The sequence below is a fragment of the Meleagris gallopavo genome, chromosome 14 (assembly GCF_000146605.3).
Source record: "Meleagris gallopavo isolate NT-WF06-2002-E0010 breed Aviagen turkey brand Nicholas breeding stock chromosome 14, Turkey_5.1, whole genome shotgun sequence".
NCBI classification, from domain to species: Eukaryota; Metazoa; Chordata; class Aves; order Galliformes; family Phasianidae; genus Meleagris; species Meleagris gallopavo.
The window spans coordinates 8,619,074-8,625,296 of record NC_015024.2 but is presented as its reverse complement, the minus strand read 5'-3'; positions in this window follow the sequence as shown (position 1 = coordinate 8,625,296).

Below are 6,223 nucleotides of genomic sequence, written 5' to 3'. Positions count from 1 at the left end.
TTCTCTCCCCTCTTAGAGATTAAAGAGTTCAACTGGATTTGCTGACACTTCACCCACAGCAAAGCAAGAGGTGGGTCACGGAAGAAAAGCAATTCATTAGTGCCCACACTATCTGAGGGTAAAAAACAGCCTGCTGCTCAAGCTGCAAGTTATAATCCCAACTCCTTTTGCAGCTTAAAATGACAGAGGCTCAGAAAACACGAAGAAATTGGAACAGGAAGAAAATGTCCTCTTAGGACATTGTGCTAAAGGCAGCAAAACAGCCATAATCCTGTTTTCCTCACTGCCCAAGGCAGTAAGAAGAGAAACCTAGATTTGTTGGACTGCTTGCTTCTCACGTACAAAACTTTCACCCCAGCTCATTTGCCTTATTACAGCATTGATTTCTCACATCCACCTTTTCACATGCCCCATTCACCCTCATCAGTCTCCATCTTGCTCAGCAGCACAAGGACAAATTAAAATGAACATATTCCAGAGAGACTTTCACGTCCATTCAAAGTGAGACAGACCCACCAGACAGGAGATGGCCAGGGCTCAGCTCAGCCCGATCAGAACAAGTGGGGCCCAGAGAATCCTCCGGTGCACAAATCACCATGAGGCAGAGAAGGGCTGGAAGCTGTCCCAGAGCCAGCACGGGGCTACAGCAGCTCTCAGGGTGCATGGCTGCAACAGCCCATGGTGGCTGTCTCTCCCTTTTTTCCCCTCTGAATGCCTACAGGTAGAGCTGGCTGCCCTTCCATGCTCACACAGGGATCCTGTAGATTAGGCTGATGGTGGCACATGATGATCTTGAACCTCTTTTCCAACCTAGATGACAACACATGGCCCAGCTGGTAGATGGTTGTGTTCCTCTACAACTCAACACAAGACCAACCATTGTCAACAGTGCTTTTGTTGGGAGAATATTTTGCTCAGATATCAATGCTGTATCATCGTGTTTAAAAGCTTTTGAAGTGATCAAAGCTCAATATTACCTTGAGATCTTAAACTTCTAAATCAGATCTCAAGAATAAGCAGCTCAAGCATACAGCCATTCCAAACGTGGTTCATGCACACAGAAGTCTCAGACGCTGTCCCATATCACAAAGGGAAGTCTTCTAGGAGCCAAAGACCACAGACAAAATTATGCTTCCCAAAAATGGATGCCAGAGGGGCTTGTTTCCATCCCTGATGTAAAGAACTATATTGTACACACTTTTTAATAATATCTTCACGATTATTTCAATGATGCAGTTCCCTCTTGTCATCAAGCATCCAAAGACATGCCCTAAATCAAGTCCAAAAACCATTAAAGGGGATGCATTTTTTAGTCTAAATCAACAAAGGTGATTCTAAGGCAGACAAAACTTTGTTACTTAAAAGAACAGCAATTCAGGGGACACAGTGTCAGATGGGAGAGCCTCCAGCCACGAACACTGACTCTGCAAGACTCAGGGAAATCCCTAAGCTTATACATTAAGTAGGTAAAGAACTTTTCTACTCATTGTTTCTACTTCATGTACTGGGTTTTAATGCAATTATTCCTTACACATGCAAAAAAAAAAAAAAAGGATGGGCTTCCCTGACACACGAGCCCTGATGGCATATGGTGAGCCAGAACTCCATCCAAGGACAGTGGTAACCCATTGCTGCAGGGTGCTCCCTTAGGGCCAAAAGGAGGGCACTGCAGTCCCGTGAGACTCAGTGTGACTCATCAACAGGGCACAACACACCTGATCTTGGATGGTCACAGCATGCTACCCCTTCTTTCTTCTGCAAACATACATCTTTTTCTCATGGAGGGATGGAAAAAGGCCATCTGTGAGCAGCCTCTCTGGGTGCAGAGCTCACTGAGCTCACCCAAAATGGGGCTGTCACCACACAAGACTGCACGGCTGCAGAGGTTTGCATTTGTCTACTTGGTGGGGAGCTTCAGCTTGATCTCTTCAGGCAGCCATCTGTTTTGTCCCAGAACACACCCGTTGTGGCACACAAACACTGCACTGAGCTCAGCTGACAGAGAGCTCCCAACCTTGAAAACCCGTCGACAGCAATTTGGATCTCCTGTTTGTGGCACGGGGCTGAGCCTGCAGGGCAGGACAGGCAGAGCCAGGCAACACTGAGCCAACACCAGGCCAGCATTCAGGACCCTTTTGCCCCCAGTGAGCCCCACCTCCCTAAAGGAGGGTCACTATTTTGGGAACCTTGCCACACCTTCATCCCTTTGTTTTTAGCTAATACAAGGCAAGCCTATGAGCTGGGCCTGCCCTCAGATGTTTGCCTTGCAATGCACTACCTCACTCGTAGTGGCAAAAACTAAACAAACCAAGAAACATTTAACAGCTTTTGCTTGGAAGAGATCTATCCTGAATGTGGAACTGGTGATTTAGCAAGACGTGACCCACAGTCTGGAATTATCTAGCACACACTCTGACAGCCTTCTCTTTTTCCAAATTAAACTCCGTGAGCAGCTGAACAAACCCCAGTACCAGCACACGTTGGCGTTTCCAGGTCACGGGCACAGAAGCCAGCGTCTCACAGACGGCCTGCACGCACATGAGCTTCAGCTGAGCAGTCTGTGCAGGAAGAAGGAAGGCACGGCATGCAGGACCCCATCTTGCTACAACAAAAGGCAACAACCCACAGCCAGCCAGGAGAGGGTGTGAGGCACCTGTGGCGGATTGCTGCACACAGGAGGCCATGCTCCCCTACACTCCTCTCCCCAACGAGGCCATGGGCCCCAAACCCTTCACACTTTCCTCAGTGGGAATTACTCTGTAGAACAGAATTGTCTTCTGTGTGAAACCAGACGACATGCTGGCACCTCTCTGCTGCAGGGCAGGGACCAACCTGCTCCTTGCACATCCCATTTAATCACTTCTACCAGGCCTTGTGGCACAGCTGTTTGATCCTCCACACAAGGCAGGGACTTGAAAGCAGCTCCTTCCCTTCATATGTGAGCACAAGTTAGCTACAGATGCAACAAAGCAATCTGCACACACAGGCTCAGCAACAGAGCAGCAAGCTGGAGCTGCAGCCTATCTCCTAACCCACCTGCACACAGAGCTCTGCCAGAAGCCATGGCTTATAACATTTTAGTTGTAGCTTTGACCACAAAGGGCATCAGCATCTGATAAGTCTAATTTTCTTACAGACTATCTAATGCTACAGTTGCACATGAAGGCTGCCGGTTCTTCTCTCCTTATGAAATTCTCTCCCTGCTGGAATTTATCATCTTTCCAAGGCCTGGACTGGCAGGTCATGTGATGCATGCATAATCTCGAATGGGAATGACAAAGTTTAAATCCTTCATGAGGGAGTGTAACTGGGATGCCCTTAAAAATGCTTATTTTTACATACATCTGAGCTATATAAGTAAAGGAAAAAAAGAGGAGGTTGTTTCTGTTGCACAGAGATCTCTTAATGACCTTAACAGAGAGATTCAGCTGTTTTCAATCTTTCAGCTACTGAGAGACAAATACCCATTTATACGGGATTTGACTTTCCCCTCAGGAATTAACATGCCCCAGACCTTGCAGGGAATCTTCTTAGGTCAGCCAACGACCATGATACTGTCTGCTCCCATCAAAGCCTTTCCTGGCACGCAGCCTGCACCGAGCTCGGAGGTTACTCTTCTCCACCAAGGAGAACCCTTCACCCTTCTGTATGTTGTTTTTCCATGGTCATTAATACCAGCACATTTTCCCCCATGGAAAAGCAATTCAAACTCTGTTTTCCTGCTGGTCAGCGCTCTTTCTTTCCCTGTGGGCAAACAGTGAGTTCGGTCAACTCCAATCAGCCTCTACTAAATTTCAGTGTTGATGTTTTTCCTGCAAATGGGGCGACAGGAAGGATATTTACATTTTCTGTCTATGGGGTTCAGCCATTTTGAACAGACCTTACAACAGCCTTAAACTCAGCACCCTAAAGGAGCACCACAGGGGCAGCCCCAGAGCCTGCCAGTGCCACCATGAGCAGTGGGACCAGCAGGCACAGACCTGTTCAGGCGTGGGAGGTCAGGTTCCAAGTTTTTTAATCTGATACAACAGCACTTAATTGTTTTTAATCAAGGTATCTTGAGTGAGAAGAACACATCCCCATGACCCCCAGAAGATACGTGACCAAGCAAAAACAGAAGCTAAAGACCATTAGTACATTTCTATTTTAATCACTCAGAACTGTGAAAGATTGCACAACTTCTGGCCAAGGTGTCCAATCTTTAGCTGCAGTAATTAGAAATGGTTAATTCCCCTGACTGTCATTTAATCTCAAGAATGAAACTTCATTTTGAAGCATCAGCAGCTCTGCTAGGATAGCATCTCTTATTGCGACAGCCCAGAGAAAAATGCCTCATTCTTTCAACTCCTTACATGTATTGAGAAGCACAGCCTCAGCTGCAAAGCACTACCAGCTGCTTATTCTCCAAAATAAAACTTTATTTTTAGTTTAAGTGCTTATTCAGGATCTGTGCATGCACTCTGATTAAGCTCTCACGCCCATTACAAGCTGTGGCAGATCTGGAACTGATGACACATGGCGATTCAGGCTCCACGGCAGTGCGGGAGATGGTCAGTGCCACAGCCCTCTGCTCACCTCCTGACCCAAATCACATCAGCACCAGCTCCAGGACGTGCTGCTGAACTGACTTGTTTGCTACCCTTGTAGAAAAGCAGCCACATTAGCCCAGAGCACGTGTCAATACTACAAAATGCACCAGGAGGAAGGAGTTTCCTGCAAGCAAAGGGAGCTCACACTTCACACCTTTCCAAAACCCTCCCCTCTCTTCAGCTGAGGTAATGAAACACCATCCCCGTGCCTATCCAATCAAGATTACCTGTGCTGTGCCTCTGTGCATTTGCTTATGCTGCAGGAGAACTCTAAGTTGTTGCTAGGCTGCGTGAAGCAGTCTTATTTTTATCACATGCCTGTTTGTTCCTGCAGAAAAAGACAGAGCAACCTGAGGCATTCTTAAAGTGCTCGCTGTGCTCTTGGCTGTGTCCGTGTTCTCACCATTAGGGCTCAGAGCTACCACTCTTCTCCTCACCAGGCAATGTTAACACCTCTGCCGACGTGGGGAACACAGCCTGAGCCAGCACGGCCTGGAGACAGGGCAAACCTGCGAATCAGAAGGAAGCTGATGCTCCCTGCAGTGGGTGGCACCAGGAAAGCAGCCCCATGCTCCCCCCGAGCGTTGCTGCAAGGGCTCAGAGCTGCTGCTGGCATTCACCTGGAACCCAACGCACTGCTGACAGCCGTGCCTCGCTTTACAATGGTGACTCCTGTTGGCCACTCGCTCTCCTTGCTAATCAGAAGCTGCATTTTCCCTGTTGCGATTGGGGCGGAATTAATTGCCTTGCAAAGGACTGTTACTAATTGGTATCAGTGCCTTTTTAAAGCTGAGGCTGGTCAGGAGGCTGACACTCAGCAAATGGCCACAGCCCAGCTCAGCCAGAGGATGCTCTCCCACGCAGGGCCCCACTGCCATGCAGGTTGACTTCAGCTCATCAGAATCACACAGATGGGGCATTACCACAGCTGCAGAACAGCAGTTTGGGTCCTGCTGCCTCCCGCACCACTAGGAGAGTACTGGCTCCAGAAACTTCACCACCAAATGAAGATGAGAGGCTGCAGGAAAGGCTCATTTGTTTCCTGCCACCAGCTCCACGAGCACTGGGGAAGCCGCAGCTGAACTGAGCGTCACAGGGTCGTGAGCAGCTCTACCACAGTGTCAGCGGGCGACCAACAGACTGTTGGGGTCACCCACAACAGATGGCGAGCGACCTCTGAGCACTTTGGGGCTACAGCAAAACATAATGCTAATAACAAACACGAGTTCAAAAGCAAAATGCTTTTCCTGGAAGACTTTGAAACCAGAACGAGCACAGTGGGGCAGTGCTGGAGGGCCGCTCCAGAAGGCTGCAGGGCAGAAGGCGGCTGCCCACCATGACGAGCACACATCACATCGTGCCCGACAGGCAAAGAAGGGCTGCAGGAGCGGCAGCCCGGAGCAGTGCCACCGCGGGGCTTTAAATCCGGCGTTTTAATAGGCCTCTAACCTGTAAATGAATAGCGCCCGTAAACTACTTAAGGGCTTATAGACACCAGCCGTGCCCCCGGCAGCAGGACGAGCCGCCGCCAGGCCGCTGTCACCCCGGTGTCCCCGCACCCCGGCGTCCCGGTGCCCGGCCAGCCGCCCGCACGGCGCACAGCCACACTGCACGGCATCACCGCACGGCCGGCG